The sequence below is a fragment of the Ambystoma mexicanum genome, chromosome 5p, assembly GCF_040938575.1.
Source record: "Ambystoma mexicanum isolate Mex_15411 chromosome 5p, UKY_AmexF1_1, whole genome shotgun sequence".
Lineage (NCBI taxonomy): Eukaryota > Metazoa > Chordata > Amphibia > Caudata > Ambystomatidae > Ambystoma > Ambystoma mexicanum.
In genome coordinates, this window is record NC_090930.1 from 741,261,651 (window position 1) to 741,275,869 (window position 14,219).

Here is a 14,219-nt window from a genome sequence, read left to right on the forward strand (position 1 = left end):
TGCAGGAGTCAGGCTTCTTTAAAGCCTGACAAAGTGGCAGAGTGCCATTGTAAACTGAGACATGATGAAACCATGCCCAAGAACCCAGGCAGGTTAAACCCTTCCACTCATGCCCCTAGGCCCCGAACTAGACAGGGCAGCTGGCATGGATTATGGACACTTTTAACATAGGGTGGTTTTTCAACCTTATCTCCTCTGGGAGCAAAGCGCTGGACAGGGTTTCCTGTACGTTTTTGAGGTTCGCAGGGATCTATGTGTGGATGTTTCTTGGTGTGAAAAGCATGACACCTTTTGGGGTGACACCAGGCTCTTCTGGGAGTTAATTTGCATAATCTCTACTTTCTATTTTATGTGACATGGGCTGCAGTTGCATTGTTCTGTTAATAGAGGGCAACACACAGGTCATAGTTCCAAACAAGGGTGCACAGTCTGCTTGCTAGCTTACATTTATTATATTATTATTATTATTATTATTATTTACAGTTCTATTTGGGATTCACCGCCTTTTCATAAACTGAGTACTCTTCCGGAGTATTTCTAACTTATGTAGGTGTTTTGGGGGTGTTACGTGCCTTTGTATGACTGCTGCAAACCACTTGATATTAGACATTGATTGGAAACGACATAAAAAATCCTGACACATATTGTAAGCGGACATAAAATGACCTATATTAGCTAATATAAGTAAACAGACATCACTCCCCCCTCCCCACAAAAAGGGATGTATGCGTACACAAAAAATAAAAATGAAAAACAAGCAACTACTGCAGTTAAAATCTAAAAATGTAAATTCAGTTACATGATCATGACTCGGAAGGGGAAGTTAAAAAGTAAAAAAACACACGGTAGGAGAGAGGTTAGCTTTACATGCCATGAGGGAGGAAGAGGTCTTCCAAGCACTGTTGTGTATGTTGGTCAATCCCTCTGAAACGCAAAAGGGATGTGCACATAGAAATCAAAGCAGAGTCATCCAGAGAGACTATTTAATTCTTTTTTTTTCAAATTCTCAAAAGGAAGCTGCTATCAAATTGAACTATTCATCACAGCCACTGCTAGGAAATCTATGTGCATAAAATGACAATACACCCAAAGGAAAACAAAATATAGCTATAACATGTCAGATTACTAAATTCAGAGTCCAGCCTACTAACCATTAGACCATGGAACCTAAATACTTCCGCAAATGCTGAACTTCATTATGCCAAAACAGAGGCAGTCAGAAACAATATTTAATATTGCTTAATCATATGCCTCAAGAGGAAGAATTTGATCTACATGCTCTATAAAGCACAGAGATTGCTATAGCACAACGTCAATCGACAACATCGCTGTGTTTGTATGATATCAGTCAATTGGGACTATGAATCTGTAAAAATTGTAAATGTGCTCTATATTGCCATTTCTGATTCAACGCTCTCAGGTGCATCTTGCAAGGGTTCCATGGTGTAATGGTTAGCACTTTGGACTTTGAATCCAACGATCCGAGTTCAAGTCTCGGTGGGACCGTTATCTTGCTCTTACACTCCATTTTCTAATTTCTCAAATTACAATTCAACAGAGTTAATATTCAGAAGTTCAGTCGACTCTCTCTGCACGACATTACATTTAAATGCACTTTGGTGCCTGATACCAATACAGTGATGCAACTACATATCGTTAATGTACAATCCCTAAGGTCAATCAGAGTGGGCACCCAGATATCTCTCAGAAACATTTTCCACAGATGAATAATGTCCAACCTTAACTCTATGAAAAGAAAAATGTACACACTATGTGCAGTAGATTCTCTGCTCACTGGAACATGCAGAAACAACATTGATGTGAAAAGATTGGAAAAAGCCCTATTTTATTAACATTAAAAAATGTTATACAATTATTTTGGTGAATCATATTCACTTTCACAATCATTCCTATGTTTCAAGCAATTTGATGGTCTTATTAAATGTGTAAAAAATGTAATTCTTTGAGTTGACAAACTGTATGGAGAGCAAACTTTTTATAACTTACAAGAGTTATGAGTTCTAGAAAGTAGTGCATTTACTGATCAAGTGCCCTTGTTTAAATGTACTTACTTTATTTGGATCACACCTTTCTCGAAAGAAGAAATAAACTCTAAATTATCAGGAAACAATTCAACTGATTTTAGGGGCCTCCTGGGCTTTCAATGCAAATCGCTGAGATCAAAAGCCAGTTTAATAGCCATTATACCTTGGAGCTTTGGAGATATGAGAGTGGGCAGTTTCTTTGTGGCAAAAGAGAGTCATCCCCAGAAACTATTAATATTCTTTGGTCAAAGAAGACTGCCATCAAAGTGGGCTGTAAAGCAAAGCTATTGCTGTTATATCTATCTGCAAATGAAAGGCAACTCTAAAAGAGAAGCAGCCCCAAGGTCCCACCGAGACTTGAACTCAGATCGCTGGATTCAGAGTCCAGAGTGCTAACCATTACACCATGGAACCTACATATTCAGTAGCATGATGCACTTTATTCTGGAAAAACAGAGCACATCAGAGAAAATATGTAATATTCCTATATCATTAGACTCCAGAGGAAGAATTTGATCCAAATGAGACATGAAGCCAATACTTTGCGATTGCACAGCATCCAACAGCAACAGTGCTGCTTCGATATAATATCAGTAAACGGTTACTATAGGTCAGTAAAAATCTTGACTGTGCCCTATATTCTCATTGCCCTTATGAAGCTCTGCTCAACAAGGGTTCCATGGTGTAATGGTTAGCACTTTGGACTTTGAATCCAGCGATCCGAGTTCAAGTCTCGGTGGAACCTCTCTCTTGCTCTAACACACTTTGTCTCCTTGTTGTCTTAAATTATAGGCCAAAGATAGTAATATTCATAAGGTTAGTGGTGTAGGGTATTCATTTTCGCTCTCACTCTCTGGCATAACTTTTCATAAAAATCCACTTTTGTGCCTAGCACCTTAACCTTTATGCATTTTTTTTAAATGTATGAACAGTGAGGTCATTCTGAGTCGATGGGCAGATCTGCATCGGAAACATACATAAAAGATTTGAAATTTTCAAACTTAACTCAATGTTAAGAAACGTGCTCAATCTGTGACCCAATGGATTCTCTTTTTACTTGAAGATGCAGCAACAACATTAATAATACCATTTTGGGAAAAGCAGCTCTATTGTATCGCCATTCTCTTTCAAAATTGTTAAAGGGTTAATCCTATGAAAAGCGACCACATTCAGAATCAATGATATTAATCAAGCGTCTTAACAGTCTTTACATGTTTGTAAAATGAAGGTATCAGTTTGAGATGAAAAATAGAACGAAGAAGACACTTTTCTTAATTCACAAAAGGCCTGAGGTGTATAAATACTGTTTGTACCGACCAAGGGCCCATTCGTGAATGTACTTACTTTAGTTGGATCATACCTTTCTTCAAAGAAGTCATCCACAATAAACGATAAGGGAAAGGTTCGACTGATGGTAAACTCTTACAGAGATTTGAATGCAAATTATTGGATTCAACCTCCAGGGTGCTACCATTACACCATGGGTCTTTCACACCACAGAAAGTGGTGGGTTTCATTGTGGCTAAAGAGCGTCATCCATGGAAAATCTTTCTTTTTTCAAATGCACCCAGGGAATAATGCTATGAAAGTGGGCGACACAGCAGCGTCATTGCTATTAAAACAAGACACTGAGAGGAAAACAAACACAGTAATTCCCAAGGTCCCACCGAGATTTGAACTCGGATCGCTGGATTCAGAGTCCAGAGTGCTAACCATTACACCATGGAACCTACATACTTAGTGACATGATGAACGTCATTGCAGCAAAAAAAGAGCCTTTTAGAGAATGTATGCAATATTCTTTTATCTTATGCCTCCAGAGGAAGAATCCTATCCAAATGAGCTGTAAAGCAAAGAGTTTGCTATTGCGCAACAACCAACTAAACAGTTCCACATTTGCATAATATCCGTGGGCTAGGAATATGAGTTTGTTAAAATGATGCATGAGATCTCGATTCTCATTTCTGTTACAACTCTGTCAGGTTGCACCAGCAAGGGGCCCATGGTGTAATGGTTAGCAAAGAACATTACTGAAGGGCCCCTCGGCCAGCCAGAAAGCCAAAATGGAGAGAACGGGCATGAACTGGTTGTGAATGAGCTTCAAAATGCGTTCACAGGTAATTGAACTGGTGATCTCCTCAGTTTATACACCTGGAACTCCTGTCAATAGCAACAGTCGGCAGCTGGGTTGCCAGACATTTCGTCGAAAAAAATTTGTCGACAGGACAATTGGTCGAAACCATTTGGTCGAAAACCAAATGGTCGAATTGCTTTGTTTTTTATTTTCACTTTTTTTTTTGGGGGGGGGTTTGGGGGTCCCCCCAACCCCCTTTTTTTCTAAAACCCCCTTTTTTTCCCTAAACTACAACCTAAAAAAAATATATATAAATAAATAAAAATATCGACCATTTGGCTTTCGACCAAATTACGTCGACCAAATGTCTTTCGACGAAATGTCTTTCGACTAAATGTCCGGACAGCGGCAGCTGGTCTGTGTCAGTAATGGCAATTTGATTTTGCCATTTTCACAACTCCCTAATAACTGAACAAAATGTTCCATTTGTAGGCACAGTTACATGCTATGGTATGTATACCATGCTTAATAACCACCATAGGAGGCTCAGAGCACCATCCGCATTCTTACGTACAAAACATGTAAGGAAATAATCAGATCTTTTGCTCTGCAGGAGTCAGGCTTCTTTAAAGCCTGACAAAGTGGCAGAGTGCCATTGTAAACTGAGGCATGATGAAACCATGCCCAAGAACCCAGGCAGGTTAAACCCTTCCACTCATGCCCCTAGGCCCCGAACTAGACAGGGCAGCTGGCATGGATTATGGACACTTTTAACATAGGGTGGTTTTTCAACCTTATCTCCTCTGGGAGCAAAGCGCTGGACAGGGTTTCCTGTACGTTTTTGAGGTTCGCAGGGATCTATGTGTGGATGTTTCTTGGTGTGAAAAGCATGACACCTTTTGGGGTGACACCAGGCTCTTCTGGGAGTTAATTTGCATAATCTCTACTTTCTATTTTATGTGACATGGGCTGCAGTTACATTGTTCTGTTAATAGAGGGCAACACACAGGTCATAGTTCCAAACAGGGGTGCACAGTCTGCTTGCTAGCTTACATTTACAGTTCTATTTGGGATTCACCGCCTTTTCATAAACTGAGTACTCTTCCGGAGTATTTCTAACTTATGTAGGTGTTTTGGGGGTGTTACGTGCCTTTGTATGACTGCTGCAAACCACTTGATATTAGACATTGATTGGAAACGACATAAAAAATCCTGACACATATTGTAAGCGGACATAAAATGACCTATATTAGCTAATATAAGTAAACAGACATCACTCCCCCCTCCCCACAAAAAGGGATGTATGCGTACACAAAAAATAAAAATGAAAAACAAGCAACTACTGCAGTTAAATTCTAAAAATGTAAATTCAGTTACATGATCATGACTCGGAAGGGGAAGTTAAAAAGTAAAAAAACACACGGTAGGAGAGAGGTTAGCTTTACATGCCATGAGGGAGGAAGAGGTCTTCCAAGCACTGTTGTGTATGTTGGTCAATCCCTCTGAAACGCAAAAGGGATGTGCACATAGAAATCAAAGCAGAGTCATCCAGAGAGACTATTTAATTCTTTTTTTTTCAAATTCTCAAAAGGAAGCTGCTATCAAATTGAACTATTCATCACAGCCACTGCTAGGAAATCTATGTGCATAAAATGACAATACACCCAAAGGAAAACAAAATATAGCTATAACATGTCAGATTACTAAATTCAGAGTCCAGCCTACTAACCATTAGACCATGGAACCTAAATACTTCCGCAAATGCTGAACTTCATTATGCCAAAACAGAGGCAGTCAGAAACAATATTTAATATTGCTTAATCATATGCCTCAAGAGGAAGAATTTGATCTACATGCTCTATAAAGCACAGTGATTGCTATAGCACAACGTCAATCGACAACATCGCTGTGTTTGTATGATATCAGTCAATTGGGACTATGAATCTGTAAAAATTGTAAATGTGCTCTATATTGCCATTTCTGATTCAACGCTCTCAGGTGCATCTTGCAAGGGTTCCATGGTGTAATGGTTAGCACTTTGGACTTTGAATCCAACGATCCGAGTTCAAGTCTCGGTGGGACCGTTATCTTGCTCTTACACTCCATTTTCTAATTTCTCAAATTACAATTCAACAGAGTTAATATTCAGAAGTTCAGTCGACTCTCTCTGCACGACATTACATTTAAATGCACTTTGCTGCCTGATACCAATACAGTGATGCAACTACATATCGTTAATGTACAATCCCTAAGGTCAATCAGAGTGGGCACCCAGATATCTCTCAGAAACATTTTCCACAGATGAATAATGTCCAACCTTAACTCTATGAAAAGAAAAATGTACACACTATGTGCAGTAGATTCTCTGCTCACTGGAACATGCAGAAACAACATTGATGTGAAAAGATTGGAAAAAGCCCTATTTTATTAACATTAAAAAATGTTATACAATTATTTTGGTGAATCATATTCACTTTCACAATCATTCCTATGTTTCAAGCAATTTGATGGTCTTATTAAATGTGTAAAAAATGTAATTCTTTGAGTTGACAAACTGTATGGAGAGCAAACTTTTTATAACTTACAAGAGTTATGAGTTCTAGAAAGTAGTGCATTTACTGATCAAGTGCCCTTGTTTAAATGTACTTACTTTATTTGGATCACACCTTTCTCGAAAGAAGAAATAAACTCTAAATTATCAGGAAACAATTCAACTGATTTTAGGGGCCTCCTGGGCTTTCAATGCAAATCGCTGAGATCAAAAGCCAGTTTAATAGCCATTATACCTTGGAGCTTTTGAGATATGAGAGTGGGCAGTTTCTTTGTGGCAAAAGAGAGTCATCCCCAGAAACTATTAATATTCTTTGGTCAAAGAAGACTGCCATCAAAGTGGGCTGTAAAGCAAAGCTATTGCTGTTATATCTATCTGCAAATGAAAGGCAACTCTAAAAGAGAAGCAGCCCCAAGGTCCCACCGAGACTTGAACTCAGATCGCTGGATTCAGAGTGCTAACCATTACACCATGGAACCCACATATTCAGTAGCATAATGCACTTCATTCTGGAAGAACAGAGCACATCAGAGAAAATATGTAATATTCCTATATCATTAGACTCCAGAGGAAGAATTTGATCCAAATGAGACATGAAGCCAATACTTTGCGATTGCACAGCATCCAACAGCAACAGTGCTGCTTCGATATAATATCAGTAAACGGTTACTATAGGTCAGTAAAAATCTTGACTGTGCCCTATATTCTCATTGCCCTTATGAAGCTCTGCTCAACAAGGGTTCCATGGTGTAATGGTTAGCACTTTGGACTTTGAATCCAGCGATCCGAGTTCAAGTCTCGGGTTCAAGTCTCGGTGGAACCTCTCTCTTGCTCTAACACACTTTGTCTCCTTGTTGTCTTAAATTATAGGCCAAAGATAGTAATATTCATAAGGTTAGTGGTGTAGGGTATTCATTTTCGCTCTCACTCTCTGGCATAACTTTTCATAAAAATCCACTTTTGCGCCTAGCACCTTAACCTTTATGCATTTTTTTTAAATGTATGAACAGTGAGGTCATTCTGAGTCGATGGGCAGATCTGCATCGGAAACATACATAAAAGATTTGAAATTTTCAAACTTAACTCAATGTTAAGAAACATGCTCAATCTGTGACCCAATGGATTCTCTTTTTACTTGAAGATGCAGCAACAACATTAATAATACCATTTTGGGAAAAGCAGCTCTATTGTATCGCCATTCTCTTTCAAAATTGTTAAAGGGTTAATCCTATGAAAAGCGACCACATTCAGAATCAATGATATTAATCAAGCGTCTTAACAGTCTTTACATGTTTGTAAAATGAAGGTATCAGTTTGAGATGAAAAATAGAACGAAGAACACACTTTTCTTAATTCACAAAAGGCCTGAGGTGTATAAATACTGTTTGTACCGACCAAGGGCCCATTCGTGAATGTACTTACTTTAGTTGGATCATACCTTTCTTCAAAGAAGACATCCACAATAAACGATAAGGGAAAGGTTCGACTGATGGTAAACTCTTACAGAGATTTGAATGGAAATTATTGGATTCAACCTCCAGGGTGCTACCATTACACCATGGGTCTTTCACACCACAGAAAGTGGTGGGTTTCATTGTGGCTAAAGAGCGTCATCCATGGAAAATCTTTCTTTTTTCAAATGCACCCAGGGAATAATGCTATGAAAGTGGGCGACACAGCAGCGTCATTGCTATTAAAACAAGACACTGAGAGGAAAACAAACACAATAATTCCCAAGGTCCCACCGAGATTTGAACTCGGATCGCTGGATTCAGAGTCCAGAGTGCTAACCATTACACCATGGAACCTACATACTTAGTGACATGATGAACGTCATTGCAGCAAAAAAAGAGCCTTTTAGAGAATGTATGCAATATTCTTTTATCTTATGCCTCCAGAGGAAGAATCCTATCCAAATGAGCTGTAAAGCAAAGAGTTTGCTATTGCGCAACAACCAACTAAATAGTTCCACATTTGCATAATATCCGTGGGATAGGAATATGAGTTTGTTAAAATGATGCATGAGATCTCGATTCTCATTTCTGTTACAACTCTGTCAGGTTGCACCAGCAAGGGGCCCATGGTGTAATGGTTAGCAAAGAACATTACTGAAGGGCCCCTCGGCCAGCCAGAAAGCCAAAATGGAGAGAACGGGCATGAACTGGTTGTGAATGAGCTTCAAAATGCGTTCACAGGTAATTGAACTGGTGATCTCCTCAGTTTATACACCTGGAACTCCTATCAATAGCAACAGTCGGCAGCTGGGTTGCCAGACATTTCGTCGAAAAAAATTTGTCGACAGGACAATTGGTCGAAACCATTTGGTCGAAAACCAAATGGTCGAATTGCTTTGTTTTTTATTTTCACATTTTTTTTTGGGGGGGGGTTGGGGGGTCCCCCCAACCCCCTTTTTTTCTAAAAACCCCTTTTTTTCCCTAAACTACAACCTAAAAAATATATATATAAATAAATAAAAAAATTCGACCATTTGGCTTTCGACCAAATTACGTCGACCAAATGTCTTTCGACGAAATGTCTTTCGACTAAATGTCCGGACAGCGGCAGCTGGTCTGTGTCAGTAATGGCAATTTGATTTTGCCATTTTCACAACTCCCTAATAAATGAACAAAATGTTCCATTTGTAGGCACAGTTACATGCTATGGTATGTATACCATGCTTAATAACCACCATAGGAGGCTCAGAGCACCATCCGCATTCTTACGTACAAAACATGTAAGGAAATAATCAGATCTTTTGCTCTGCAGGAGTCAGGCTTCTTTAAAGCCTGACAAAGTGGCAGAGTGCCATTGTAAACTGAGGCATGATGAAACCATGCCCAAGAACCCAGGCAGGTTAAACCCTTCCACTCATGCCCCTAGGCCACGAACGGCCAGGTTCTATAGACAGGGCAGCTGGCATGGATTATGGACACTTTTAACATAGGGTGGTTTTTCAACCTTATCTCCTCTGGGAGCAAAGCGCTGGACAGGGTTTCCTGTACGTTTTTGAGGTTCGCAGGGATCTATGTGTGGATGTTTCTTGGTGTGAAAATCATGACACCTTTTGGGGTGACACCAGGCTCTTCTGGGAGTTAATTTGCATAATCTCTACTTTCTATTTTATGTGACATGGGCTGCAGTTGCATTGTTCTGTTAATAGAGGGCAACACACAGGTCATAGTTCCAAACAGGGGTGCACAGTCTGCTTGCTAGCTTACATTTACAGTTCTATTTGGGATTCACCGCCTTTTCATAAACTGAGTACTCTTCCGGAGTATTTCTAACTTATGTAGGTGTTTTGGGGGTGTTACGTGCCTTTGTATGACTGCTGCAAACCACTTGATATTAGACATTGATTGGAAACGACATAAAAAATCCTGACACATATTGTAAGCGGACATAAAATGACCTATATTAGCTAATATAAGTAAACAGACATCACTCCCCCCTCCCCACAAAAAGGGATGTATGCGTACACAAAAAATAAAAATGAAAAACAAGCAACTACTGCAGTTAAAATCTAAAAATGTAAATTCAGTTACATGATCATGACTCGGAAGGGGAAGTTAAAAAGTAAAAAAACACACGGTAGGAGAGAGGTTAGCTTTACATGCCATGAGGGAGGAAGAGGTCTTCCAAGCACTGTTGTGTATGTTGGTCAATCCCTCTGAAACGCAAAAGGGATGTGCACATAGAAATCAAAGCAGAGTCATCCAGAGAGACTATTTAATTCTTTTTTTTCAAATTCTCAAAAGGAAGCTGCTATCAAATTGAACTATTCATCACAGCCACTGCTAGGAAATCTATGTGCATAAAATGACAATACACCCAAAGGAAAACAAAATATAGCTATAACATGTCAGATTACTAAATTCAGAGTCCAGCCTACTAACCATTAGACCATGGAACCTAAATACTTCCGCAAATGCTGAACTTCATTATGCCAAAACAGAGGCAGTCAGAAACAATATTTAATATTGCTTAATCATATGCCTCAAGAGGAAGAATTTGATCTACATGCTCTATAAAGCACAGAGATTGCTATAGCACAACGTCAATCGACAACATCGCTGTGTTTGTATGATATCAGTCAATTGGGACTATGAATCTGTAAAAATTGTAAATGTGCTCTATATTGCCATTTCTGATTCAACGCTCTCAGGTGCATCTTGCAAGGGTTCCATGGTGTAATGGTTAGCACTTTGGACTTTGAATCCAACGATCCGAGTTCAAGTCTCGGTGGGACCGTTATCTTGCTCTTACACTCCATTTTCTAATTTCTCAAATTACAATTCAACAGAGTTAATATTCAGAAGTTCAGTCGACTCTCTCTGCACGACATTACATTTAAATGCACTTTGGTGCCTGATACCAATACAGTGATGCAACTACATATCGTTAATGTACAATCCCTAAGGTCAATCAGAGTGGGCACCCAGATATCTCTCAGAAACATTTTCCACAGATGAATGATGTCCAACCTTAACTCTATGAAAAGAAAAATGTACACACTATGTGCAGTAGATTCTCTGCTCACTGGAACATGCAGAAACAACATTGATGTGAAAAGATTGGAAAAAGCCCTATTTTATTAACATTAAAAAATGTTATACAATTATTTTGGTGAATCATATTCACTTTCACAATCATTCCTATGTTTCAAGCAATTTGATGGTCTTATTAAATGTGTAAAAAATGTAATTCTTTGAGTTGACAAACTGTATGGAGAGCAAACTTTTTATAACTTACAAGAGTTATGAGTTCTAGAAAGTAGTGCATTTACTGATCAAGTGCCCTTGTTTAAATGTACTTACTTTATTTGGATCACACCTTTCTCGAAAGAAGAAATAAACTCTAAATTATCAGGAAACAATTCAACTGATTTTAGGGGCCTCCTGGGCTTTCAATGCAAATCGCTGAGATCAAAAGCCAGTTTAATAGCCATTATACCTTGGAGCTTTGGAGATACGAGAGTGGGCAGTTTCTTTGTGGCAAAAGAGAGTCATCCCCAGAAACTATTAATATTCTTTGGTCAAAGAAGACTGCCATCAAAGTGGGCTGTAAAGCAAAGCTATTGCTGTTATATCTATCTGCAAATGAAAGGCAACTCTAAAAGAGAAGCAGCCCCAAGGTCCCACCGAGACTTGAACTTGGATCGCTGGATTCAGAGTCCAGAGTGCTAACCATTACACCATGGAACCCACATATTCAGTAGCATGATGCACTTAATTCTGGAAAAACAGAGCACATCAGAGAAAATATGTAATATTCCTATATCATTAGACTCCAGAGGAAGAATTTGATCCAAATGAGACATGAAGCCAATACTTTGCGATTGCACAGCATCCAACAGCAACAGTGCTGCTTCGATATAATATCAGTAAACGGTTACTATAGGTCAGTAAAAATCTTGACTGTGCCCTATATTCTCATTGCCCTTATGAAGCTCTGCTCAACAAGGGTTCCATGGTGTAATGGTTAGCACTTTGGACTTTGAATCCAGCGATCCGAGTTCAAGTCTCGGTGGAACCTCTCTCTTGCTCTAACACACTTTGTCTCCTTGTTGTCTTAAATTATAGGCCAAAGATAGTAATATTCATAAGGTTAGTGGTGTAGGGTATTCATTTTCGCTCTCACTCTCTGGCATAACTTTTCATAAAAATCCACTTTTGTGCCTAGCACCTTAACCTTTATGCATTTTTTTTAAATGTATGAACAGTGAGGTCATTCTGAGTCGATGGGCAGATCTGCATCGGAAACATACATAAAAGATTTGAAATTTTCAAACTTAACTCAATGTTAAGAAACATGCTCAATCTGTGACCCAATGGATTCTCTTTTTACTTGAAGATGCAGCAACAACATTAATAATACCATTTTGGGAAAAGCAGCTCTATTGTATCGCCATTCTCTTTCAAAATTGTTAAAGGGTTAATCCTATGAAAAGCGACCACATTCAGAATCAATGATATTAATCAAGCGTCTTAACAGCCTTTACATGTTTGTAAAATGAAGGTATCAGTTTGAGATGAAAAATAGAACGAAGAACACACTTTTCTTAATTCACAAAAGGCCTGAGGTGTATAAATACTGTTTGTACCGACCAAGGGCCCATTCGTGAATGTACTTACTTTAGTTGGATCATACCTTTCTTCAAAGAAGACATCCACAATAAACCATAAGGGAAAGGTTTGACTGATGGTAAACTCTTACAGAGATTTGAATGCAAATTATTGGATTCAACCTCCAGGGTGCTACCATTACACCATGGGTCTTTCACACCACAGAAAGTGGTGGGTTTCATTGTGGCTAAAGAGCGTCATCCATGGAAAATCTTTCTTTTTTCAAATGCACCCAGGGAATAATGCTATGAAAGTGGGCGACATAGCAGCGTCATTGCTATTAAAACAAGACACTGAGAGGAAAACAAACACAGTAATTCCCAAGGTCCCACCGAGATTTGAACTCTGATCGCTGGATTCAGAGTCCAGAGTGCTAACCATTACACCATGGAACCTACATACTTAGTGACATGATGAACGTCATTGCAGCAAAAAAAGAGCCTTTTAGAGAATGTATGCAATATTCTTTTATCTTATGCCTCCAGAGGAAGAATCCTATCCAAATGAGCTGTAAAGCAAAGAGTTTGCTATTGCGCAACAACCAACTAAACAGTTCCACATTTGCATAATATCCGTGGGCTAGGAATATGAGTTTGTTAAAATGATGCATGAGATCTCGATTCTCATTTCTGTTACAACTCTGTCAGGTTGCACCAGCAAGGGGCCCATGGTGTAATGGTTAGCAAAGAACATTACTGAAGGGCCACTCGGCCAGCCAGAAAGCCAAAATGGAGAGAACGGGCATGAACTGGTTGTGAATGAGCTTCAAAATGCGTTCACAGGTAATTGAACTGGTGATCTCCTCAGTTTATACACCTGGAACTCCTGTCAATAGCAACAGTCGGCAGCTGGGTTGCCAGACATTTCGTCGAAAAAAATTTGTCGACAGGACAATTGGTCGAAACCATTTGGTCGAAAACCAAATGGTCGAATTGCTTTGTTTTTTATTTTCACATTTTTTTTTGGGGGGGGTTTGGGGGGTCCCCCCAACCCCCTTTTTTTCCGTAAACTACAACTTAAAAAATATATATATAAATAAATAAAAAAATCGACCATTTGGCTTTCGACCAAATTACGTCGACCAAATGTCTTTCGACGAAATGTCTTTCGACGAAATGTCCGGACAGCGGCAGCTGGTCTGTGTCAGTAATGGCAATTTGATTTTGCCATTTTCACAACTCCCTAATAACTGAACAAAATGTTCCATTTGTAGGCACAGTTACATGCTATGGTATGTATACCATGCTTAATAACCACCATAGGAGGCTCAGAGCACCATCCGCATTCTTACGTACAAAACATGTAAGGAAATAATCAGATCTTTTGCTCTGCAGGAGTCAGGCTTCTTTAAAGCCTGACAAAGTGGCAGAGTGCCATTGTAAACTGAGGCATGATGAAACCATGCCCAAGAACCCAGGCAGGTTAAG

General features: G+C 39.2%; 11 non-coding genes across 11 annotated transcripts; 6 read left to right on the forward strand and 5 right to left on the reverse strand.

Annotated features, from left to right (window-relative positions):
- The first annotated feature begins 1,434 nt into the window (after positions 1 to 1,434).
- Positions 1,435 to 1,506, forward strand: TRNAQ-UUG (transfer RNA glutamine (anticodon UUG)). Its single transcript has one exon. It is a non-coding gene; the product is annotated as a tRNA-Gln (tRNA).
- Positions 1,507 to 2,387: 881 nt separating this feature from the next.
- TRNAQ-CUG (transfer RNA glutamine (anticodon CUG)) lies at positions 2,388 to 2,459 on the reverse strand. The gene has a single exon. It is a non-coding gene; the product is annotated as a tRNA-Gln (tRNA).
- A 259-nt stretch (positions 2,460 to 2,718) lies between these two features.
- TRNAQ-UUG (transfer RNA glutamine (anticodon UUG)) lies at positions 2,719 to 2,790 on the forward strand. Its single transcript has one exon. It is a non-coding gene; the product is annotated as a tRNA-Gln (tRNA).
- A 913-nt stretch (positions 2,791 to 3,703) lies between these two features.
- On the reverse strand, positions 3,704 to 3,775 carry TRNAQ-CUG (transfer RNA glutamine (anticodon CUG)). Its single transcript has one exon. It is a non-coding gene; the product is annotated as a tRNA-Gln (tRNA).
- A 2,356-nt stretch (positions 3,776 to 6,131) lies between these two features.
- Positions 6,132 to 6,203, forward strand: TRNAQ-UUG (transfer RNA glutamine (anticodon UUG)). The gene has a single exon. It is a non-coding gene; the product is annotated as a tRNA-Gln (tRNA).
- A 1,205-nt stretch (positions 6,204 to 7,408) lies between these two features.
- On the forward strand, positions 7,409 to 7,493 carry TRNAQ-UUG (transfer RNA glutamine (anticodon UUG)). The gene has a single exon. It is a non-coding gene; the product is annotated as a tRNA-Gln (tRNA).
- Positions 7,494 to 8,406: 913 nt separating this feature from the next.
- On the reverse strand, positions 8,407 to 8,478 carry TRNAQ-CUG (transfer RNA glutamine (anticodon CUG)). The gene has a single exon. It is a non-coding gene; the product is annotated as a tRNA-Gln (tRNA).
- A 2,368-nt stretch (positions 8,479 to 10,846) lies between these two features.
- TRNAQ-UUG (transfer RNA glutamine (anticodon UUG)) lies at positions 10,847 to 10,918 on the forward strand. The gene has a single exon. It is a non-coding gene; the product is annotated as a tRNA-Gln (tRNA).
- Positions 10,919 to 11,799: 881 nt separating this feature from the next.
- Positions 11,800 to 11,871, reverse strand: TRNAQ-CUG (transfer RNA glutamine (anticodon CUG)). The gene has a single exon. It is a non-coding gene; the product is annotated as a tRNA-Gln (tRNA).
- A 259-nt stretch (positions 11,872 to 12,130) lies between these two features.
- Positions 12,131 to 12,202, forward strand: TRNAQ-UUG (transfer RNA glutamine (anticodon UUG)). The gene has a single exon. It is a non-coding gene; the product is annotated as a tRNA-Gln (tRNA).
- Positions 12,203 to 13,115: 913 nt separating this feature from the next.
- TRNAQ-CUG (transfer RNA glutamine (anticodon CUG)) lies at positions 13,116 to 13,187 on the reverse strand. Its single transcript has one exon. It is a non-coding gene; the product is annotated as a tRNA-Gln (tRNA).
- Between the last annotated feature and the right edge of the window lie 1,032 nt (positions 13,188 to 14,219).